At 38.2% G+C, this 26,600-nt stretch overlaps 1 pseudogene; it reads left to right on the top strand.

The window, feature by feature from the left end:
* The window catches only part of LOC118918327 (cytochrome P450 3A12-like), a 57,450-nt pseudogene that overhangs the window by 5,482 nt on the left and 25,368 nt on the right, over positions 1-26,600 (top strand).

Raw genomic sequence — 26,600 nt, 5'->3', positions numbered from 1 at the left:
GCTGGTCCTACGAGGGCTCCCATCTGTCACAGGCGTCCAGGTCTATGGTCTGCATCAGGCCTGGAGGGTGGCAGGGTATCGCTTCTCTCCAGACGTTGGTGGCTCAGGGACTGCAGCTTCCCTCCCTGCCCATGCCACGCTCTCCCTTCCTCTACCTTTTCCTTCCTTACGTCCCCTTTGATTGCATAGAATGCATTATTTCAGACCTTCTAATGTGCGCTCATGAATGCATTCTGTGACCCTTTTTCCACATAATTCACCTTTCACTAAAAGCCAAAAATCCTTTGTTTGGATTTAAATGCCATTTTGAAGAAGGACAGTGTGATTAAGTTCGTACTGAACCTGGTGCCAGGGGCCCATCCCCAGTAATGGGTATTTTGACAGTGAGGAGGTCAGGCTGAACTGGGATGTGTCACATACAAGGAGTCCCTTTGTGTGGTGTGTGGGTCACAGAGAGCCTGCCCTGCCGCTAAGGGGCGTCTCCTGCATGGAGCTCAGGGCCCTCTGGGACCCAGGTTTGAGAAGAAAATAAGTGATGAGAGAAAATATTGAACAAGTGAATTATATGTGCTTCTCTGTGTTTGTTTTTCCTCTTTGTCCTTTTGTTTCAAAATTTTCTAACTTTACTGCTACCAAGAACCTGTCTTCAATAATTAAAATCATATTTCCACAAGTAAGGTAACTGTAGAAAATAGGACAAAAAAACATTCATTCAAAAACCATTCATTATGACTTGTTTTGGAGCATTCCAAGTTTTTTCATTGGATGACTCATTTTTATAATATTTGTGGACAGTATATCTACAGTTCTCATCTAATATTTTATATAGTTTTTTGTTTTTGATGAGTCTTTAAAATTACAATTTTTAATGATTGAATGGGTGGTCTCTCCCTCTGTATTTTTTTGTTCTTAGTTTACTTGCTTAAAATTGTCTACAGACCTAACTTCCTTTTTGAAAATGAAATGTTTTAAACATACAAAAATTATGAAGAATAGTATAGAAAATACCTATGTACACACCACCTAGACTTAATAAATGTCCCAATGTTCTTTCTAACCATGATCCTTAGAGTATGGATTATGTAATATCAGGATGAAATTTCAGACTTCTAGTGTGGCTCCAGTTGCAGATACCGACTTGTTAAATGTCATCAGCTCTTTTCCCATCACAGGTTTTATGATGGTCGACAGGCTGTGTTGGCTATCACGGATCCAGACATGATCAAAGCCGTACTAGTGAAGGAATGTTATTCTTTCTTCACAAACCGGCGGGTAGGCACCCATTTTTTAATTTACAATTTTATTAACTTATTCAATGTTTATTTTGAAAGAATTATTGATTCCAGGAAGTTGCACCAAAAATGTACAGGGCATGTACCCTTCATCCAGTGTCCCCCAGTGGTATCATCTGCATAACTGTAGTACAATGTCAAAGCAGGAAGTTTGACATGGGTACTATCCACAGAGCTAATCAGATTTCAGCAGTGCTATGTGCACTCATTTGTGAGTGTGTGTCTGTGTCGGTGTGTGTTGCTCTATGACACTACCATTTATATAGATTAGCATAACTCCCACCACAATCAAGTGACAGAGTTGTTCCACCCCTAACAGGCTCCCTCCTACTATTCTTTTATAGTCACGGTGTTCAGCTTGTCTTTTCCTCTTATCAGGGTCCTCAGCAGAACAATTTTTTTTTTGATAAGGCTCATCTATTGATTTTTCCTTTTGTGGGTCCTGAATTTGGTGTCAAGTCTGAAACCTCTTCACCTAGTCCTAGGTCCAAAGACTTTCTCCAGTTCTTTTTTTCTAAATGTTATGTAGTTTTGTGTTTTCACATTTAAGTCTATGATCCATTTTGTGTTAATTTTTGTATAAAGGGTGAAATTTAGGTTGAGGTTCGTCTTTTTCCCTGTGATGTCTAATTGCTCCCCACAATTTGTGAGAAGGCTATTCTTCCTCCATTGTTTTTGCACCATTGTCAAAAATGAGTTGGGCCTGTTCGTGTGGGTCTGTTTCTCATTCTCTGTTCTGTTCATTGATTGATATAATTATCTCTCCTTCAGTGCCCCCAACCTCGATTACTGTCCCTGTTATAGTAAGTCTTAATATCACATAGAGTGGTTCCTCCCATTTTTTCATAATTGTTTTAGCTATTCTAGGTTCTTTCCCATCCTTACAAATTTAGAATAAGCTTATGTATATTTACAAAATAGCTGCTCAGATTTTGATAAGAATTGATTTAAATCTATAGCTCAGGCTAGGGAAAACCTTTATCTTTCCCAGGTCAAGTATTTCATTCCATGAACACTGTGCATCTCTCCATTTGTTTGCTGTTTCTTGGAATCCTTTCACCAGCATTTTGTAGTTTTCAGCATAGATAACCCATACATGTTTCATTAAATTTACAGCTGAAGTATTTTGTGTTCTTTGGAGCAATTGTAAATGTTATTGTGTTTTTAATGTGGTTTCACATATTCATTGTTATTACATAGAAATGAGGTTGATTTTTGTGTGTTGACCTTCTTTCCTACAACCTTGCTGAGTTCATTTATTAGTTCTAGAGGTTTTCTTTTTCTGTTCCTTGGGTTTTTCAATATTGACAATCATGTCAACTGAAAATAGAGACACTTCTATTTCTTCCTCTGCATCTGTGTGCCTTTGATTTCTTTTTCTTATACTAGCGCACCAGGTAGGATTTCCAGTATGATGATAAGAGTGGTGAGAGTGGGCACTTCTGCCTTGTTCCTGGTTGTAGGGGGAAGCATTCGGTGTCTCACTATTTAAAAAATTATTTATTTATTTTTGACAAATAAAAATGTGTTTATCTGAGGTGTGTACATATATATATGTATATACACACACACAATGTGATGTTTTGGTATATGTATACATTGTGAACTGATTGCCACAAGGAAACTGACTGACAGATGCAGCACCTCCCACAGTTTCCTTTTTTATATGGTAAGGAACATTTTAGATCTACTGTCTTAGCAAATTTCAAGTATACATATCATTTTACTAACTAAACTCACCACGTATACCTTAGGTCTCTAGAATTCATTCATTGTATTTTGGAAGTTTGTGCCCTTTGTGCATTATTGTCCCTACCCACTATCCCTAGAATCTGATAGCTACTTTTTGACTTTCTCTTCTTGTAACTTCATTTTTTTTAGATTCCACATATAAGGGAGATAAAGTGATATTTGCTCTTCTGTGTCAGGCTTAATTCATTTAGCATGTCATCCTCCGGACTCTTCCATGTTGTGTGAAATGATAGGATTCCCTTCTTAAGTATGAATAATCCATTGTATATGTATGTGTGTATGTATATACATTTCCTTTATCCATTATTTTGTCCAACTACACATGAAGTAATTATTCATAGTAAGGACTTACGATTGACACTTTGTTAATCCAAGTGTTTTATAGACCCTTTATTCCTTCTTCCTCTATCTTCTGATTTCATGATTTTTTTATAGTGGTAAAATTTGAGTACTTACTGTTTCTTTTTTCTGCATCTACCATCAGTTTTTGCTTTGTGGTTTCCATGAGGTTTACATAAAACGTGTATAGATGTAGCAGTCTATTTTAAGCTGCCTATTCTGTGCTGTTGTCATTCAAAGCTCAATGCTTTTACTTTCCAACACCCATTTTGTATTTTTGATCTCACAATTTGCATGTTTTTATTGTGTATCCACTAACAAATTATTTTAGCTGTAGCTGTTTTTAATTCTTATCTCTTAAACTTTACATTAGAGCTATATGTGATTTACACAGAACCATTACACTACTATTGTATTCTGATTTCTCTACATATTTATATTTACCAGTAAGCTTTATCCTTTCAAATGACTTCATGTTATTAGCTGTTGTCCCTTATTTTCAGTGTGAAGACCTCCCTTTAGCAGTTATGGTAAGGCAGTTCTGGTTGTGATGAACTCTTTCTACTTTTGTTTCTCTGGAAATGTCATTATTTCTCTCTTTCACTTATAAAAACTCACTTCTCCATGTCAAGTATACTTCATTGGCAGTTTTTCCCTTTAGCATTTTGAATCCCACTGTCTCCATTGGGCTGCATGTATTATGAAATTCATACATTCACCAAGGGTTGAGAAGTTTTCATTCATTATTTCTCTAAATAAGCATTGTGCCCCCCTTTTTTCTCTAGGATTCTAATAACATGAATATTGTTTCACTTGGTGGTATCCCATAAGTCATGTAGGCTTTCTTCATTCCTTTTCATGTTTTTCTACTCTTTACTGGATAATTTCAAATGCTCTGTCTTTGAGTTCACTGATTCTTCTGCTTGATTGGGTGTTCTTTTGTAATTATATTGCATTCTTGAGTTTAGTCATTGTATTCTTCAGCTTCAAACTTTCTTTTTTTTATGTTTTATGTTTCCTTGTTGAACTCCTTCTGCTTATGTATTTTTTCCTAATTTTATTAAATAATTTTTCTGTTTCTCTTGTAGCTCTTGGAGGTTCCTTAGAACAATTCATTTGAATTCTTTGTGAGGCAATTTGTGGATTTCCATTTCCTCAGGGTCGGCTAATGTAAGTTTATTGTATTCCTTTGTTGGTATCATGTTTCCCTAATTCCTCATGATCCCTGTAGTCTTGCAATGGTGTCTGTGCGTTCGAAGAAGTAGTTAGCTCTTTCAGACTTTATGAACTAACTTCGCTAAGGAAAGACCTCCTTTTGCAGGTTGGGGCACATGGGAGTGTGCTGTGGTCCTCGGTCTAGTGGGAAGGGGTGGCAAGTGTGAGTGTGTGTGTGGTGGCTCCCATTCCACAAGAGCATGGTTGGTTCATGCAGCTGAGGTTCACAACATTACCAACTCATGATCGCTGGCAGCAAGGGGTGTCGAGGGCCCGCAGTGGCTGCGAGGACTGTTGGGGTCCTCAGCAGCACTTCCAGGCCCAGTGCCAAGGACCGGGGCCTGCAGAGGTGGTGGCCAGAGTTGGTGCTGTGCACATATTCATCTATGCGGCCTGACTGCGGCATGTGCCCAACATGAAACCCTTGGGGATAAGGCAGCAAAATTGGCAGGGGGTCATCAGTGGCTGTGCTGGCTGTTGTTTTCCTTATCAGCAAATGTTTCTAAGATCTTTTACAGAGGATGACACACACAGAACCACAGTCCCTCCAGCTGCATGGCTGATGCTGGTAGTCCTGTCCCTCCTTTCTTCCTAGCTGTCTCTAGATGGCTCAGCTATGTCACCCTCTGGGTGTGGTGGCACCAACATGGGTCATTTGTGCAGTGCCCTGAAAGGCTGGAGAACTGTGTGCTCACCTGCTGTCCCTTTCCCTTCAGTGGGACCACTCTCACGCTGGGGAGCTAGCTCCCTCGTGGCACTGAGCAGGGCATGAGATGGTGCAGGCAAAACAAAATAATACCCTTTCCCTTTGTGCAGCTATTTCAGTTTTACACTCTGCTACGTTGCTGAATCTTCTAAGTGGGCTCCTGAACTCTCTTTGGTCTACTTTTGTTTGCTGATAGCTCAGTGCTCTTCTTCCTTTTGGCCGTGGAGGCTCTTCTGCCATCAGGGTGATGTCACTCACTCTTCCATCATTTAGGGTCATGTTGGCTCTATGGTTTCTTTAAGATGCCCTTGACATTAAGTTGAGGAAGTCTCTCTCTCCCCCTAGTTTGTGAGTGCTTATCATGACAGGGTGTTTGAGATACGTATTTTAAAGCAAAATATAATTTTGGAAGATAGAGGAAAGTTTCAAGCATGTTGGTTGGATAGGCCAGTCACAAGGTGAGAAACAGAAGTATGTCCCTTTTTCCCTTCTCTCCTTGGGTGAAAAGTGTAGGGGAAGAAGATTTCCAGGTAATTCCAGCATTTCTTCAGAATATCAAATAGATTTCTAATCTTTTAAGTGTTAATTATTATTTTAAAACTCACCATATCAAGACATCTGTTTTTCACATTTTCATGCTGTAGGTACATGTAAAGATAGAACAGGTCTCAGGCAGATTCTTTGCCAGGATGCCTGGCTGTATGTCTCAAATCCAATTCTACTGTGCAGAGCCCATGAGAGTATACTGGTTCTTAACACTCTATTCCCCTGGAAGAATAATTTTCCTTCTACATGGGTGAAGTGCCTATAAAAGATAATTGCAACATAAACCTGGAAACTACATCAGATGCCTGGATGTCTCCTGAACCCTCATAGGGAGGTAGGCCTTATAGGATAAATATTTACTGACCATCTAGCATAAGGCCTGCTACTAAGAAGACAGTCACTAAATATTTGTTGGATATTTGGTGTCCATTTAACAAGTTTTACAGAACGTTAGAGACCTCCAAACTTTATATGCCAAAAGGTCCTTTGTTTTTGACTAGAATCTTAGTCCAGTGGGATTTATGAAAAGTGCTCTCACAATGTCTGAGGATGAAGAATGGAAGAGAATATGAGCATTGCTGTCTCCAAGTTTCACCAGCGGAAAACTCAAGAAGGTAAGAAGATAAGAGGAATTCTGATTAGAAACTTAAAGTAACTTTTGCATCTGAGAACAGGTGCCAAATGTGACAGTCCATTTCCAAAGGGCAATATGCTTAATTTCAGCTCCCTCAAAAAGTTATTTTATCTATATATCCCAGAATAGACATGGTAAGATTTGTTATAAATTGCAACTTCCTGCTCCATGCTTATGAATGCCATGTCCTTCTAGTACATACCTTGGCATTTATTTTGAGTGCGTCTTATTTTCTGCCTAGATGTTCCCCATCATTGGCCAGTATGGAGATGTGCTGGTGAGGAACCTGAGGAAGGAGGCAGAGAAGAGCAAGCCCATCACCATGAAAGAGTAAGGGGGAAGGCAGCTGTTGGGGTTCTGAGCTCTGCCCTGAGGCCTTCCCGCTGCTGCCACGGAGCTGACACTCCCGCAGAGGAGTTACCCTAGTGCCAGAGCAGAAGCGGGTGTGTGGGGGTAGAACTCCAGTGGGTCACCAGGGAGTGACCAACAGGTGGGGCAGCCAGCAGAGAAAGGGTCTGCTCCTGTGCACTCGGGTAATTCACTTTATATGCTACTGTTGGCCTTGGATATTCTGGAAGACAAAAATACATAGCTTAGCATGAAGAGACATGATCAGACCAAAGTTGTGAGTGTAGAGTCCGTGGAATGGTGGGAGGGGAAGGCACCTGGTGCTTACTGGTGGGCACTGGGAGGGGCAGGAAAGTTACAGTGGGGAACTTGGAACAACCTAAATCCCTTCACCATTTGCTGAGGATATCAGCAAAATACTACATATTGACCCTTACCCCTACATCTCTTTCCTTCAGTCTCTAAACAGAGGGGCCCTTGTACAGGCTATGGGTAAGGGAGCCATATCGATTACAGTCTAAGCTCAGATATTTAATTACTCAGAAACAGCAGGTGTACCCTGGGCTGTCCTGGAACAACTGGGACATGCGATAGCTGTTATGAGATCCCAAAATCAGAATCCGAGTGATATAACATTATTTTTTTAAACAAAAGCTTTCTCAGTTCTACATTTACAGATGCGAGTCTGCCCTCAGGGCACCCTCAGATCACAGTAGCTGAGGAAGAGTGGGTCTCCCAGGAGACTTATCAGGGGTGCAGACAAGGTGGGAGGACGTTGCCGGCAAGTGAGAACAGGGTGTTGCTGTTCTGTGTGTGCTGAAGAGGAGTCAGCTGAGCGTAGCTGCTATGGTGACGTAAGACTCAGCTCAGTGTCACCTTCCTTGACACCCAGGAAGAGTTCATTACTCCTCCCTTTGTCCTCATCAAGCACAGGCTCACACACCTCCCGTGGCCCGCACTCAAAACACGTGACTGCATTTTGTGTGATTGTGGGTCTCCATCCCTCTGTGGCCAAACTCCTTGAGCTCAGAGGTGGGTCTCTGATCTCAGTGCCCCCGTACCCACAGCACAGGGCCAACACGTATCACTGGCACCTCATGAGCACCCCAGGAGTGAGTGTGATGGCAGCATAGACACCTCAGCTGTCCCAGCAGGTGGCTCTGAGAGTGTGTGTCTCCCTGTAGTCCCTGGTTATGAAGTTACCTGCTCTTCCTGGTGCCTGTGCTGGGTAAGGAGAGTAAAGAGGTGCTGGCTTTAATTTCCATGTGTTTCTTTCTCTCCTCAGCATCTTTGGGGCCTACAGCATGGATGTGATTACTAGCACATCATTTGGAATGAATATTGATTCCCTCAACAACCCACAAGATCCCTTAGTGGAAAATGCCAAGAAGCTCTTGAGATTTAATATGTTTGATCCACTCTTTATCTGCATAAGTGTGTGGACACTATGTTTCTGTTCCTTCCATTCTCCCTCCCTTCCTACCTCACTCTGTCTCCCCTCTCTCTCTCTTTTTTTCCAAGCTGCTTTATGAGATATCATTCACATGCCATATACTTCCATTTACAAATACAATTCAGTGGTTTTGCAACCTGTGTCCATCAACAGGTGAATGGTAAAGAAAAGTCAAGTTATATATATACAATGCTATTCAGCCATAAGAGGAAGGAAAGCCTGCCATTTACCATAACATGGATGGACCTTGAGGGCATTATGCTTAGTGAAATAAATCAGACAGAGAAAGACAAACACTGTATGGTCTCATTCATATGTGGAATCTAAGAAAAAGCAAACTCATACAAAAGCAAGATCAGATTTGTGGCCACCCGAGGTAGGGTTTCAGGTGTAGAAATTGAAGGTGGTCGGAGACACAAACAAAACTTGTAAGATTGGAAAGTACTGGTGATGTAATGTACAACCCGATGACTATAGTCATGCAGTACAATATATGACTATAGTTAACACTGCTGTATGTGATATTCCTAAGTTGCTAAGAGAGTACATCCTAAAAATTCATCACAAGGGAAAAAATGTTCTAATATCTGTGTGAGGCGATGGCTATTAGGTAACCCTACTGTGGTAATCATTTTGCAGCATATGTATGTCAAGTCGTCATGCTGTACGCCATAAATCTATACAGTACTGTGTGTCAATTTTATCTCAATAAAATGAAAAAAATGTTTTAATCCATTCATTGATGTGCATAACCATTATTTTGATCTTTTAATGAGCATTTTTTAAACTCAGAGACCCTGTACCTTTTAGCTACCACCTCCCACCCAACTTAGCCCAGAACAACCACTAATCTACTTTCTGTCTCCATAGGTTTGCCTATTCTGGACATTTCACATAAATGGAATCACATTATATGTGGTCTTTTGTAGCTGTCTTCTTTCTTTTAGAATAATGTTTTCAAGGTTCATCCATGCTATAGCATGTAGCATGTATTCCTTTCTTCTTATGTCCAAAAAATTTCCATTGTATGGTCTTTCTGCATATTGTTTATCCATTCATCAGTTGGTGGGCATTTGGGGTGTTACCACCTTTTGGCTATTGTGAGTAGTGCTGCTGTGAACATTCCTGTGCAAGGTTTTGTTTGGATACATGTTTTCGATTCATTTGTGTATGTATTTGTTAGGAGGGGGATTGTGAGGTATATAGTAAATCTATGTTTACCTTAATAAGGAGCTGCGAAGCTGTTTTTCACAATAGCTACTCCATTTTACTTTCCCACCAGTAATGTATGAAAGTTTCAGTTTCTCCACATCCTCGCAGACACTGGTCGATGCTTTCCGTTCTTTTTTTTATAATGGCTGTCCTAGTGGGTGTGAAGTGGTTTTGATTTGCATTTCCCTAATGGCTAGTGATGTTGAACAACTTTTTATACACTTTTTGGCCATTTTATATCTTCTTTAGATAAATGTCTATTCAAATCCTTGCCCATTTATAGTTGGCTTGTGTGTCTTTTTATTGTGGAGTTGTAAGAGTTCCATATATGTTCTAAATAAAAAGTCTCTATTAGATATATAATTTGTGTAATTTTTTCACCTATTTTGTTGGTGTCTTTTCAGTTTCTTGATAGTTTCCCTTGAAGCACAAACTATTTAATTTTGATGACATACAATTTGTGTATTTGTCTTTTTTTTTGGTCTGTGTTTTTGGTGTCATATCCAAGAATTCAATGGCAAACCTGATTATGAAGAATTACCCCTTTCATCTATGAGCTTTAGCTCTTATACTTAGGTCTTTGAGCCATTCTGAGCTTATTCTATATGGTGTGAGGTAAGAATCTGAATTCAATTTTTTCATGTGGTTAAATTGTTGTCCCAATAGCACTTACTGAAAAGACATTTTTACTCCATTGAATGGTCCTGGAACCCTTCTCAAAATTCAGTTGACCATAGACATGTGGGTTTATTTCTGGACTCTGAATTCTATTCATTGGTCTATGTGTTTATCCTTATTCTAGTACTACATTGCCTTGGTTATTGTAGTTTTATGGTAAGTTGGAAAGCAGGAAGTGTGAATCCTACAAATTTATTCTTTTTTTATTCCACATTTTTTAGGCTACTCTGGATCCCTTACAATTCCATATGCATTTTAAATTCAGCTTGTCAAGTTTTATAAAGAACCTAGTTAGGTTTCTGATAGGGAACATATTAATCTGTAGATCAATTTGGGGAGTATTGCTATCTTGACAATATTAAGTTTTCTGATACATGAGTTTGGGGATGTTTTCATTTACTTAGATCTTTAATTTATTTCAACAGTGTTTTGTAGTTTTCAGAGTACAAGTTTTGCACTTCTTTTGCTAAAATTATTCCTACATATTCAATACTTTTTTATCTTGTTTAAGTGGAGTTATTTTCTTAATTTCACTTTTGGACTATTTATTGTACTGCACACTAGTACAATTGGTTTTGTATATTGACCTTGTATCCTGAAACACTGCTGAAGTTCTTTATTGGTTCTAATAGATTTTTAGTGGATACTTTAGGATTTTTCTATATATAATACCACATTATCTGATAATATAGTTTTACTTGTTCATTTCCAGTATGAATACCTTTTTTTTTCTTCCCTAATTCCCCTGGCTGGAGCCTCTAGTACAATGTTGAATAGAAGTGGTGAGACATGCTGGTCTTGTTTCTAACTTTAATGGAAAGTATGCAATCTTTCATTGTTAAGTATGGTGGATTTTTAATAGGTTTGAGGAATTTCCCTTCTAGTTTGTTGTTTGTTTTTATCACAAAAAGGTGTTGGATTTTGTCAAATACTTTTTCTGCATCTATTAAGATGATCATGAGGTTTGGGATTTTATTCTATTGCTATTACACAACCTTAACTTACTGTGGTAAACTTCACTTGGGTATGGTACATACTTCCTTTTATATGTTGCTGGATTCAGTTTGCTAGTATTTTGCTGAGGATTTGTGTATCCACGTTCATAAGATATGTTGGTCTGTAGCTTCCTTTTCCTGTGATAGCTCTGTCTGGTTTTAGTATCAGGATAATACTGGCCTCCTAGATTGAGTTTGGAAGTGTTCTCTTTTCTATTTTTGGAAGAGTTTGTGAAAATTATGGAGTTAATTCTTCTTTAAATATTTGATAGAATTCACCTTCGAAACCATCTGGATGGTTTTGATGTAGTCCCACTCTTCATTATTTATATTGTTTCCCTTGCCTGAGGAGATGTGTCCAGGAAAAAATTGCTCATACTTATGTTGAAGAGATTTTTGCATGTTTTCTTCTAAGAGTTTTTATGGTTTCATATCCTATATTCATATCTTTGATCCATTTCTAGTTTACTTTTATTTATGGAGTTAGTAATCCAGTTTCATTCTCTTGCATGTAACTGCCCATTTTTCCCAACACCAGTTATTAAAGAGGCTGTCTTTTCCCCATTGTATATTCATGGTTCCTTTATTTTATTATTTTTATTAAGTTATCATTGATATACAATCTTATGAAGGTTTCACATGAGCAACATTATGGTTACTACATTCATCCCTATTATCAAGTCCCAACCACATACCCCATTGCAATCACTGTCCATCAGTATAGTAAGATGCTATAGAGTCACTACTTGTCTTCTCTGTGCTATACTGCCTTCCCCGTGCCCCCGCTACATTATGTGTGCTAATCATAATACCCCTTAATCCCCTTCTCTCTCCCTTCCCACCCATCCTCCCCAGTCCCTTTCCCTTTGGTAACCACTAGTCCCTTCTTGGGTTCTGTGAGTCTGCTGCTGTTTTCTTCCTTCAGTTTTTGCTTTGTTGTTATACTCAACAAATGAGTGAAATCATTTGGTACTTGTCTTTCTCCGCCTGGTTTATTTCACTGACCATAATACCATCTAGCTCCATCCATGTTGTTGTAAATGGTAGGATTTGTTTTCTTCTTATGGCTGAATAATATTCCATTGTGTTTATGTACCACCTCTTCTTCATCCATTTATCTACTGATGGACATTTAGGTTGCTTCAATTTCTTGGCTATTGTAAATTGTGCTGTGATAAACATAAGGGTGCATATATCTTTTTGAATCTGGGATCTTATTTTCTTTGGGTAAATTCCTAGTAGTGGAATTCCTGGGTCAAATAGTATTTCTATTTTTAGTTTTTTGAGGAACCTCCATATTGCTTTCCACAATGATTGAACTAATTTACATTTCTACCAAGAGTATAGGAGGGCTCTCCTTCCTCCACATTCTCACCAGCATTTGTTGTTGCTTGTTTTTTGGATGGTGGCCATCCTAACTGGTGTGAGGTGATATCTCATTGTGGTTTTAATTTGCATTTCTCTGATGATTAGCGATGTGGAGCATCTTTTCATGTGCCTGTTGGCCATTGAATTTCTTCTTTGGAGAAGTGTCTGTTCAGATCCTCCACTCAATTTTTAATAGGGTTATCTGCTTCTTGGCTGTTGAGGTGTATGAGCTCTTTATGTATTTTGAATGTTAACCCCTTATCAGGTATGTTGTTTACGAATATATTCTCCCATACTGTAGGATGCCTTTTTTGTTCTACTGATGGCGTCCTTTTCTGTACAGAAGCTTTTTAGTTTGATACAGTCCCATTTGTTCATTTTTGCTTTTGTTTCCCTTGCTCAAGGAGATGCATTCAGAAAAAAGTTGCTCATGTTTATATTCAAGAAATTTTTGCCTGTGCTTTCTTCTAAGAGTCTTATGGTTTCATGACTTACATTCAGATCTTCAATCCATTTCGAGTTTACTTTTGTGTATGGAGTTAGACAGTAATCCAGTTTCATTCTCTTACATGTACCTGTCCAGGTTTACCAACACCAGTTGTTGAAGAGGCTGTCATTTCTTGATTGTATATCCATGGCTCCTTTATGATATATTAATTGGCCATATATGTGTGTGGGTTTATATCTGGACTCTATTCTATTCCATTGATCTATGGGTCTGTTCTTGTGCCAGTACCAAATTGACTTGATTACTGTGGCTTTGTAGTAGAGCTTGAAGTCGAGGAGCATAATCTTCCCCGCTTTGTTCTTCCTTCTCAGGATTGCTTTGGCTACTCAGGGTCTTTCGTGGTTCCATATGAATTTTAGAACTATTTGTTTTAGTTTGTTGAAGAATGCTGTCAGTATTTTGATAGGGTTTGCACTGAATCTGTAGATTGCTTTAGGCAGTGTGGCCATTCTGATGATATTAATTCTTCCTATCCATGAGCATGGGATGTATTTCCATTTATTGGTGTCTTCCTTAATTTCTATCAAGAGTGTCTTGTAGTTTTCAGGGTACAGGTCTTTCACTTCCTTGGTTAGGTTTATTCCTAGGTATTTTATTCTTTTTGATGCAGTTGTGAATGGAATTGTTTTCCTGATTTCTCTTTCTGCTAGTTCATCGTTAGTGTATAGGAGTGCAACAGATTTCTGTGTGTTGATTTTATATCCTGCAACTTTGATGAATTCCGATATCAGTTCTAGTAGTTTTGGAGTGGATTCTTTAGGGTTTTCTATGTACAATATCATGTCGTCTGCAAACAGTGACAGTTTAACTTCTCCCTTGCCAATCTGGATGCCTTTTATTTCTTTGTGTTGTCTGATTGCTGTGACTGGGACCTCCAGTACTATGTTGAATAAAAGTGGGGACAGTGGCCATCCTTGTCTTGTTGTCAATCTTAGAGGAAAAGCTTTCAGCTTCTCACTGTTAAGTATGATGTTGGCTGTGGGTTTGTCATATATGGCTTCTATTATGTTGAGGTACTTGCCCTCTATACCCATTTTGTTGAATGTTTTTATCATGAGTGGATGTTGAATTTTGTCAAATGCTTTTTCAGCATCTATGGAGATGATCATGTGATTTTTGTCATTCTTTTTGTTGATGTAATAGATGATGTTGATGGATTTTCCAATTTTGTACCAGCCTTGCATCCCTGCATGGCTCCTTTATTGTATATTAACTGATCATATATGCATGGTTTTATATGGGCTCTCTATTCTGGTCCATTGATATATGGGTCTGTTCTTGTGCCAGTACCATACTGTTTTGATTACTGTAGCTTTTTAGTACAGCTTGAAGTCAGGGAGCATAATAGGCCAGCTTTGTTCTTCTTTCCCAGGATTGCTTTGGCTATTCAGTGTCTTTTGTGGTTCCATATGAATTGTAGAACTATTTGTTCTAGTGTTCACTGAAAAATGCTTTTGGTATTTTAATAGGAATTGCATGGAATCTATAAATTGCTTTGGGCAGAATGGTCATTTTGACAATATTAATTCTTCCTCTCCACTAAAAAGGGATAGGTTTCCATTCATTTGTGTCTTCTTTCATTTCTCTTATGAGTATCTCATAGTTTTCATACTATGAGAACCTAACCTTCTTGGTTAGGTTTATTGCTAGGTATTTTATTCTTTTTGATGCAATTGTAAATGGTATTGTTTTCCTAATTTTTATTTCTGATAGTTCATTGTTAGTGTATAGGAACACACCATTTTTATGTGTATTAGCTTTGTAACCTGCAACTTTGCTGAATTCAGTTATTAGCTCTAATAGTTTTTTGGTGGTGTCCGTTGAGTTTTCTATGTATAATATTATGTCATCTGCAAATTGTGATAGTTTAACTTCTTCCTTACAGATTTGGATGACTTCTTTCTCTTCATCTTGTTTGATTGTCATGGCTACAACCTCCATTATTATGTTGAATGAGAGTGGTGAGAATGAACATCCTTGCCTGTTCCTGATCTTTGAGGATAGGCTTTCAGCTTTTCACTATTAAGTATGATATTTTCTATGGGTGTGTCATATATGGCCTTTATTATGTTGAGGTATGTTCCTTCTATACTCATTTTGTTGAGAGTTTCTGTCATGAATGGATGTTGAATTTTGTCAAAGGTTTTTTCAGAATCTACTGAGATGATTGTGTTGTATTTATCCTTCTTTTTGTTAATGTGCTATATGATATTGATTGATTTACCAATATTGTGCCATCCTTACATCCCTGGAATAAATCCCACTTGGTCATGATGGATGAACCTTTTGATATATTTTTGAATTTGGTTTGCTAATATTTTATTGAGCATTTTTGCATCTATGTTCATCAGGTATATTGGACTATAATTTTCTTTTTTCGTGGTGTGTTTGCCTGGTTTTGGTATTAAAGTGATGCTGGCTTTATAGAATGAGTTTGGAAGTATTCCCTCCTCTTCTACTTTTTGGAATACTTTCAGAAATATGGGTATTTGCTTTTCATTAAATGGTAGAATTCAGCTGTGAAGGCTTCTGGACATGGAGTTTTGTTTTGGGGTAGTTTTTTTATTACATTGCTGGTAATTGGTCTGTTCAGATTTTCTGTGTCTTCCTGGGTCAATCTTGGAAGGTTGTATTTTTCTAGGAAGTTTTCCATTTCTTCTAGTTGCCCAATTATTGGCATATAATTTTTCATAGAATTCTCTAATAATTCTTTGTGGCATCCATTGTGGGTATTCCTTCTTTGTTTCTGATTTTGTGTATTCTCTCTTTCTTGTTATGTCTGGCTAGGGATTTATCTATTTTGTTTATTCTCTGAAAGAATTAGCTCTTGGTTTTATTGATTTTTCTATTCTTTTTTCTTCATTTTATTTATTTCTGCTCTGATCTTATTACATCTCTCCTTATACTAACTTTGGGTTTCTTTTTTTTTTCTTTCTTTTTTAAGTTTGTTTAATTGTGAGTTTTGACTGTTGGCCTGTATTGCTATATACTTCCTTCTTAGAACCACTTTTGCTGTGTCCCACAAATCTTCGACTTTTGTACTTTTGTTTTCATTTGTCTCTATGTATTGCTTGATTTCTATTTTAATTTGTTCATCGATGCATTGATTATTTAGAAGCATGTTGTTTAGCTGTACATGTTTGTTTTATTTGTGTAATTTACTTATAGTTTCATACCATTGTTGTCTGAGCTATTTGATATAATTTCAATCTTTTAAAATTTTTTGAGGCTCTTCTTGTGGCCTAGTATGTTATCTATTATGGAGAATGTTTCAAGGACACTTGAGAAAAGTATATATCCTGCTGCTTTTGGGTGGAATGTCCTGTAGATATCTGTTAAGTCCATCTGATGTAATGTATTATTCAGTGCCTCTTTCCTTATTTATTTTCTGTCTGGTTGATCTGTTATTGATGTGAGTGGTTTGTTAAATTCTCCTAAAATGAAGGTGTTGCAATCTATTTCTCCCTTTAATTCTGTAAGTACTTGTTTTACATGTTTAGCTGCTCCTATATTGGGTGCATAAATATTTACAATGGTTATATCCTCTTGTTGGACTGACCCCTTTATCACTAGCAATGTCCTTTTTTGTCTCTTCTTACTTTTGTTGTTTTGAAATCTATTTTGCCTGATATAAGTACTGCTGTCCTGCTTTTTTATCCCTACTATTTGCATGATCTATCTTTTTCCATCCCTTCACTTTGAGTCTGTGTATTTCTTTGGGTCTGAAATGAGTGTCTTGTAGGCAGCATATAGATGGGTCTTGTTTCCTTATCCATCCTGCCACTCTGTGTCTTTTGATTGGTGCATTCAGTCTATTTACAGTTAAGGTAATTATTGATAAGTATGTACTTACTGACATTTTATTAATTGTTTTCTGTTTGTTTTTGTAGTTCCTCTCTGTTCTTTTCTTCCTCTCTTACTCTTCTCTTGTTATTTGATGGTTTTATTTAGTGTTGTGATTGGATTTCTCTTTTTTAATTCTTTGTGTATCTATTATAGGCTTTAGGTTTGTGGTTACCCTAAGGTTCAAGGATAGCTTCTGACTATGTAACAGTCTGTATTAAGTTGATGATTACTCTATTGAAACACAATCTATGAGTACTACTTTTTTCTTCTTTATGTATTAGATGTAATAATCTGCACTTTTTGTGTATTTCTTGACTGGTTTAGTGTATAGTTGGTTTTACTGCTTTAGTTTTGTTTTAATTTCATACTCACTTGTTAAGCAATTGTTCTATAACCTTTATGTGGGTTTATAAACTATTTACCCCTAGGAATATTTCCATCTACAGCAGCCCCTTTAACATATTCTGTAATGCTAGTTTAGTGGTTATAAATTCCTTAAGCCTTTGTTTATCTGGGAATTGTTTTCTCTGCTTCAAATATGAATAGTAATCTTGCTGGGTAGAGAATGCTTGGTTGAAAGTCCTGTTCCAATACATTAAATATTTCATGCCACTCCCTTCTGCTCTGTGAAGCTTTTGCTGAGAAGTCTGCTTATAGCCTGATGGAGTTTCCCTCAAAAGTAATCTTTTTTCTCTTTCTGGATGCTTTCAATACTTTCTCATTATCTTTAATCTTTGTCATTTTTGTCATTATATGTCTTGGGGTTGTTTTCATGGGTTTCCTTTTCTTATGGGCTCTCTATGCTTCCATGACCTGCGTGTGTATTTCCTTCCCCAGATTAGGGAAGTATTCAGTATCTCTGTATTTCCAAAAAGTACCACTAGTTTTTTCACAAAATCTGTAAAAAGAATTAAAGAAAGTCACCTCAAAGATACACAAAAGGTAAAATCTTGTGGCAGTTACAAGGGGGTGTGCACTTTTTGAAAATGTGTTCAACTGTATATTTTCAGTGTGTGTACATTTTGCATAATCTTAGGCAGGTAGAAAACTCTGTGTTAAGATTAGGAGAGTTCTAACATTTTGGTGGGAATGTAGAGGCTAGATTTCGGGAAGCATGTAAGAAAATGAGTCAGAGAGACAGTGTTTAAATTTAATGGAGGCATGACAGTATGCCACTACATGAATAGCATAGAGATGAAAACTTTAGCACCTTCCTTCAATAAATTGTCAAAGGATAAAAATTAACATTTAAAGATCATTTTACTTTTCTCATAATTTTCCCAAATCTTAGATTGGCAAAGAATCACTTCAATTTCAAGCCTCTTATTTTACACATTTTCTAATGGAAGCCCCATCAGGCTACCTAATGGAGTATAGTATGTTAAACTTGACCCCATTGTGATCTGGACATGGCCAGGAGTCTTCTTTGGACATGGAGGCTCCAGGCCGGCTAACACAGCTTTGCCTTTATGAGGCCTGGACACCAGTACAAGGTTGTCTGCAGTCCAGGAGACAGGGCTGGGTACCCAGGGTGGCAATGGAGGTTGCAGAGACGTGTGGAAGGGTGGGACACTGCATGATGCTCACATGAAAGCTGCTGGTGAACTCTGCAAAGGTCACAAGTTAATCTGTGTGGCTCTTCATTACAAAGTAAGGCTGGAGAAAATAAAAAGGATTGAAGTCAGGACTTCCTCCTGACTATCATACAGGATGAGAGAGGTGCAGGCACCTTGATGAGCAGGAAGCTGTGTTCAAAAGCCAGAGAGACCAAGAATCAGAGAAGGCAATAACTGAAAAGCAGTTGGACCGGATGGCTGGATTCCTCTCAGGGAAACATCCTGATCTCCAAGATTTTTAGCTGTATATTTTTGTTCACTGATGACCTCAGTCAAGACTCTATTTTCAGGAAAGGGGTAAAGTACTGGCATATTTCTGACTTCACAAGTGACTTTCTGTTACTGAAATTTCTCTGTCTGTTTCTAGCACCGAGTGGATCTTCTGCAGCCGATGAGTAACTCCCAGAATTCCAAAGAAATGGACGGCCATAAAGGTAACCAAGGAGGGCTTCAGAGGGCCTGCTATAGGGGGGCTCAAAGGCAGGGGTGGTTCTGAAGACAAGCAGGAAGTTTTTCAGGCAGATGAGAATTTATGCCACGTTGCAGAAAGACATTGTTAAATTTAACATGTAGCAAGAAGCACGTTCTAGAAGCATGCAGGCAAAACTTTGTAGAAGGCTTGGAGGCAATCATAAACTATTTTGTGCTGAGAGGTCCATCTCTGGTCTGTGGATCACCTACATCAGGACCTCGATGGTGCCTCTCTTCAATGTGAGTTCTCAGGCCTCACCCAGACACACTGAATCAGAACCTCTGCCTGGAGACTTGCATCAAGGCTTCATCACATCCAGGAGCTCCTGGTTGGTGGCCTCTGGAATTTACAGCAGGAGAGTGTGAACACTTTGCAAGCAGGTGGAGGTAGGGGAAGGAAATAGGAGAATGGGTCAGAGACACAATATTTAATACTAATAATAGGCATGACTTGCAGCACTTGGTTAAAGTTGTGTTCACTAGCTTAATCTCCTATAAAGTTTTATTTTTCCTTTTTTAATTAAAAGTAATCGTGGTGGATGACTGTGAACCTGTGTAAATATTGTGTTCCTCTTCAAACTTTCACTGTCTAGTTTTATCACCCAAGGATGGTTTTTTGACTGAAACTATGAATTACTGTGATGGCTGCAAAATGAACTTTCAAATTCCATCATTTCTACTACATCTCTGAGTTGATGTTCCATTGTCAGGGAGAGCTTTCCATTCTCCCACGTTTACTTACCATTTATTTTTATCACAAAGATCTCATAAATTAATAATTCATTGTCTTACATTATTCTTCATTTTGATCCTCAAATTCCCACAAGGTCTGTCCACTGGAGACCCTTCCAAGTGGGCTTTCATGTAATTTTTTTCTTCTCCTTTTAAAAATTATTTTATTTACAATAAATTCTTTTTTATAGCAACAGTAAAAACTATACTGTTGTAGTTTCACAGCAAAATTGAGCAGAAAGCACAGCTGTTTCCAGCACACTCCCTACCCCCTTCCCACACAGACCCCCTCACTGTCAAACCCCTCCCAGGAGTGGACCTTTGTCACACTCAGTGAACCTGCAATAGCACATTATTATCACCCAAAGTCCACACTTTACATTAGGGTTCACTCTTGGAGTATATTCTATGGGTTTTCAGAAATGTGTAGTGCTGTGTATCTCCCATTATACTATGTAGACTATCTTGTTTCCTTTTCACATACCATTTTCTGAGCTCTTCTTGGATTTCTGGTGGGAGACATTCTAGGTTTCTCTTCTATTTTCCCTGACAAAATCTGGAATCTACCATTTCTCCAAGAAACCTAGGTTCCTTTTAGTGAGAAATGGTATTTAAAAACCAAAATCTGGGATGTAGGAGTGCTCACTGTTACTAGGATTTCTTGGCTTCTAGATCTTCTTAGTGCACAAAGCTGAGAACATCAAATATATTTACACATGACTGATAAACATACATATTTCTTTATCTACCTATAACCATTGTTGTAAACATGTTGTCTCTCAACAACAACAAAAAAGCCTTGATGTGTAGTTTACTTCTATGACATAAATACTCCCATGATGGTTGATTTTAAGCTACCAATGGTTTGAGAACCATCACATAAAATTCTTGAAAGTTTAACAATCATTTGTAGAGAATAAGGATGACTCCAGTACAGCACTAAAATATATCTTTTTCCTTCTATCTGTTCATCTATTGTATCAATCAATCTATCTACATAATTCAAAAGAAATTTTTGTGATGAAGTAAATAGTCAATATCTGTAAATAGTCTATGTAATTACTGGACACATGTAGCTATTGAGCACTTCATATATGGGTAGTGCTACTGAAGAGATGAAACTGCATTATATTTAAATTCAGTCAATTGAATGAAAATTTAAACAGCCACATGGGGCTAGTGGCTAACATACTGAAAGCAGAGCTCTAAACTTTGAGTATCATGTGTTTCATGTTAACTCCATAGAGGAAAGAATTTTCTAGAGGAATTATCCACAACAGCATCCTAGAAACCATCAGAGAATCAGAACTCTGGAGACCTTTCTTACATGCATTTTGTATTGTTTTTAGTTGTGAGGCACATGGCTGGGGCAGGTGCCATGTTCATTCCAGTGCTTAACTATCTAAAGGTTCTAATATAGACCCAATCAAATATATTAGAACCTGACCATGCTTAGATTGTGCCGGGAGAAAATCAGAAGGGAGACCCACTTATCTTCACAAGGGTTGTTTGCTGAGCGTGAAGTAGAGCAGAGAGTGGGGACATGTGCTAAGGAAGGTAACATTAAAACCATGATTGAATTAACACTGCTAACTCTGCTCACTTGATCCTGTTTTTCTCTGTTTCATGCTGGTCAATGCCCTTTTAATGATATATTAAATAAATAATACATAAATGATATGTAATGATACATGAATAAATCTGCTATTTTAAGTCATTTTTTAGACTAGGGTCAATACCACTTTTCTACCTTTTGTCCATATCTGTAATTTCTGTGCATTATTGAGATCATTCATTGAAAATCTGTGCCTCTGGTCTTCTGTTACTTGATACCTCTTAAAGGTACAATAATCCATTTTTCCTAAATTAGAGTGTGCACACAAATCACCCATACCAAGAATGTTCAGATTTTGATTCAAGAGTTCTATGATGGGGTTTGAGATTCTGCATTTCTAATAAGTTCCCAGGTGCTACTAGTATTGCTGGTCCATGGACCATTCGTTGAGTAGCAAGAGTTTATCTGTAGCCCACTATTTTTGTCTTAAGTTCCAGCAAACATGTGTAGGTGAAAGATCTTTTTCTTTTCCTTACAATGAAGCCTTATATTGTAAAATCTCTCAACAAAATCAGCTATACATTAGCTAGAATTATTTAAATTTTTCCTGGAGGAGAATGCTATCCCATATCCTTATAGCTAAAGTACTTTTAGGATTCTTCAGGGGATATGCTGATCACCCATGTATGTTTGGAATAGACAGAAATGCTAGGTCATGAAATTACCCATTCATATTGGCAGAGAGGGTGTTATAACCAAGCACAGAAGGCCAAGAATAGTATTAGCCTTGGAAAAAACTGAATCAAGACCACTTTGGCCTTTTTTTGGCTCGGAAAGATAGACATCAGAGCGCAAACCACCGCCAGCTGGACTCTGAATTGTGTTTCCATTTCTACCCCTAAGGATTTGGGAGTTCAATTTTGATTTCCCCACATCTGACCTGTGATGTTGTACACTCACTTGCTTTACCTCAGTGTCTTTCTCTCCTTTTAGCTCTGACTGATACGGAGCTTGTGGCCCAATCTGTTATCTTTATTTTTCCTGGCTATGAGACCACTAGCAGTGCTCTTTCCTTCCTTATGTATTTATTGGCCACTCACCCTGATGCCCAGCAGAAGCTGCAGGAAGAGATTGATGCAACTTTCCCAAATAAGGTGAGAGGGTGATACCCAGAGAGGGTGGGAGAAGGCGAAGGTTTGGTAAGAAGGACTCCTCAGCATTTCCTAGGAGGATTTTTGCAAAACACAGAAGTATCAGTTCTTACACCTGTGTGTTTAGGAAGGATCTATGGAGAGAAAACAAAGGGAGAACTTACATAATATATGTTATTCACAAAAATAAAATATTTTGCAAAAAAAGCACTGGTTCTGGTAGATCAACATCTGTTAGAAAGAAAGTGCTAAATAAAAATCCCAAAACCTCAGTGGTGTCTAGCAAGTGTCTGTAATAGTTATTTCTACTGATATTTGCTTGACCTGCCTTTGTGTGGCTGTTGACTGATCTAATGTGGCCTTGGCTAGGCTGCCAAGGAAGACTCAAGCCACACATGCCCATGTGTCTCTCCTACTCCAGAAAACTAGCTTGGGTATATTCTCAGGGTAATAACAGAGAGAAAAAGCAAGAATCCCAATCTATTGGTGCCTTTTCAAACTCTGCTTGCATCACACTTGGCCATTCCATTGCTTCAAAGCAGGCCACATGGTCAACCCCAAAGTCAGAATGGGATGGCACCACATTAGATGGCAAAGGGCACAGACACAGAAAGGGTAGAGAATTGGAACCATGGAAGCAATTTATCACACTGCATAGCTTTGTAGACCAGGAGAGGCCTGGTATGGATGAAAGAGGTCAGGAAATAGAACATGTGAGTTTCACTCCTAACTGGTTTTCACAATGTTATCAACTTCCTGAGTCAGAGGTCCTTCAAATACAAGGTAAGGATACATTTTAGGGCTTACCTAAATTAGCGATTATTTTTTCTCTGTTGTAAAGCCCATATTGTGATCCTTTTGAATGCAATAAGATGGAAAGGTCACTATGAGACAAAGCTTACCTTAAGCACTGTGTTTCCCCATTTTTGTAATAACAATTACAATGTCTACAACAACACTAATAGCTAACATTTGCTTCTTACTAACATTTATATGTATTTCTGTTTTAAATGTTTTATACTTATAAATGAATTCAGTCTTGCTAAAATTTTGTATTAGGATAGGCCAAGGTATGCCTCAGGAACACACTAGCCATCAAATCTCAGTGGTTTTACACAGGAAAGGTTTGTGTCTAAGCTGTATTTCTATGTCCAACATGAATTGTAGGTGGAGGATGGATGAGTGAGTCTCTTCTCCACATAGTTACTCAGGGATTCACGCTAAGAGACTCTGCTTTCTTAGAACATCACTCTGGAATGTGAACCCTTCATTCTGGCTGGAGAATAAAGACCTAGAGTGTTGCTCATTGGCTTTTCAAATATTTTTATGTCAAAACTAGCATACATCCTCTCAGTTCACAGCCCATTTGCAAGCTGGTGTTCCCTAACTTCAGGTTCACTTGGAAATATATGGAACAAATGGATATTTGGTGAGCAGTGAATGTCTCTGCCACCAAACCCTGTGATGGTCAACTCCCATTATCTTCAAGTATCATACCAAAAAAGTGAGTTTCAGAAAGGTGAAATATCTTTCATGCACTCTCCTATCACTACTGGTAAAGAAGCAAAGTTATGGGTGGATGTCTGGCTCCCAAACCAAACACTTAACCCCTGCAATGTCGCCCATTAAATATAAAACCAAGTGATAGCCACATATTGGTCATGCTGTTTTCAGATCTCTCTGCCTGAACTGGAATTCTTTGTGGTGTGAGGAGACCTTGCCTCTGGGGATCAAGTGGCTTGTCTGAGATCTTCAAAACTTATGGTCAAACCCAGAAGTGACAAGTGGGAGACTATTTCAGCAACAGAGGAAGTGGCTTTGGGTGGGGTTGTGATCCTCTTTATATCACTCTTTAGAGCTAAAATTGTGTGGCTGGTAGCATCCGTTCATACCCTTTATTTGTCATATTAGGTATGGAAAGGAACTAGTTTCTCCCTAAGTTATTTATAGAGGTTTATATAATATAGAGCTTCTCCCCAAATTATATATTATCAGAGAGTCAGCTTGTAAGTAGGATTCCACTATAAACTTTACATTGAATAGGGGAGTTGCTCCTTTACATGGTCTCTCTCCTTGGTACAGATGCACAAGCTCTCTTGTAAAAGGAAACAGTGACATTGGCGTATTTCACTTAGCAGTGAGGGTCATGGTCTTGAGCCACTTTGTCCAAATGATAAAAACCACTACGTGGTAATGTGAGGGGTTTCAGGGCCTGTTTAGGGATTGTCCCAGTGGCCTCCCATTGTCCTATCTTCTCCACACATATAATGGGCTACTAAGCAGTCAAAGGACATGATAGATACTAAAATGTGTATAAGTGGGAAGGTCCTTTACCAAAATAAATTATCCCTTGGAGTTCCTGTGCTCCAGCAGTACTGCCTAGACTGAGTTGGGAGTTGATCCCAAATCTCACTTTCTCTAAATCTGTTTCTTCCCAGACGCTCCCTTCCTACGATGCCCTGGTGCAGATGGAGTACCTAGACATGGTGGTGAATGAATCTCTCAGATTATTCCCAGTTGCTGGTAGACTTGAGCGACTCTGTAAGAAAGATGTGGAGATCAAAGGGGTGCTCATTCCCAAGGGGACAGTGGTGATGGTGCCCATCTTTGTTCTTCATCAAGACCCAGAGCTCTGGCCAGAACCTGAGGAGTTCTGCCCTGAAAGGTACAGGGCCCCTGGAGAGGGAACCCACCCTGGTCTGGGCTGGTTGGAGCATTTTTTTTTTCATATCATGTAATCTTTATTTTACTCCTGTGACAGTTATTATAGCACCCCCATTTTGCCATACTTGAAGTGTAATACATAGTATTGAAAGCATTACATTTCTACAGAATAATACATTATACACACACATAACTGTCTATGATGTATGCAGTTGTACCTATATGTACATTTAAAAGGGCTCCTCAGTGAAACTGCCAACAGTGGTAAACTTAGGGGAGAAATGAGGGTGTGAGAAATAATCAAAGAGGAGTTTAGTTTATCCGTTATGTTTAAACATTTTTTTTTTAAATAATTATTTTTTATTGAAGGGTAGTTGACACACAGTATTACATTACATGAGTTTCAAGTGTACAACACAGTGGTAGAACATTTATATACATAATTCTAGGTTCCAGCTATCACCCTACCAAGCTGTTACAATATCTTGACTATATTCCTTATGCTATACATTACATCCCGGTTACTAATTTATTTTACCATTGGAAGTCTGTCCTTTTTTTTTTTTTTTTTTTGTGAGGGCATCTCTCATATTTATTGATCAAATGGTTGTTAACGACAATAAAATTCTGTATAGGGGAGTCAATGCTCAATGCACAATCATTAATCCACCCCAAGCCTAATTTTTGTCAGTCTCCAATCTTCTGAGGCATAACAAACAAGTTTTTACATGTAGAACAAATTCTTACATAATGAATAAGTTACATAGTGAACAGTACAAGGGCAGTCATCACAGAAACTTTCGGTTTTGCTCATGCATTATGAACTCTAAACAGTCAGTTCAAATATGAATACTCATTTGATTTTTATACTTGATTTATATGTGGATACCACATTTCTCTCTTTATTATTATTATTTTTAATAAAATGCTGAAGTGGTAGGTAGATACAAGATAAAGGTAGAAAACATAGTTTAGTGTTGTAAGAGAGCACATGTAGATGATCAGGTGTGTGCCTGTAGACTATGTGTTAATCCAAGCTAGACCAGGGCAATAAAACATCCACGTATGCAGAAGATTTCTCTCAGAACGGGGGGGTGAGGTTCTAAGCCTCACCTCTGTTGATCCCCAATTTCTCACCTGATGGCCCCCCTGCGACTGTGCCTGTCTTAGGTTGTTCCTCCCTTGAGGAATCTTACCCGTCTCTGGCTAACCAGTCATCTTCCGGGGCCATACAGGGAGATGTAAAGTTGGTAAGTGAGAGGGAAGCCTTATTGTTTGAAAAAGTTAGCTTTTTACTTCTTTGCATATTTATGCCCTGTGGCTTCTATGCCCAGCATTTGTCTTGAGGTATCTTTACCACTTGGAAGAATTATGATACTCGGTAAATTTGATATGAGGCACGAATTCTATTTAAGGGTTGTAATTAGGAAGGAAGAAGAAAAGCTATAGAAGTAGCAGGCGGAAGAAAACATGGGAAGATTGATTATTTCTTTGATATATCTTCTTGTAGAGTAACTTC

The sequence above is a fragment of the Manis pentadactyla genome, chromosome 10, assembly GCF_030020395.1.
Source record: "Manis pentadactyla isolate mManPen7 chromosome 10, mManPen7.hap1, whole genome shotgun sequence".
NCBI lineage: Eukaryota > Metazoa > Chordata > Mammalia > Pholidota > Manidae > Manis > Manis pentadactyla.
The sequence above is the reverse complement of the archived record's forward strand: the minus strand, read 5'-3'. Positions and strand labels throughout refer to the sequence as shown.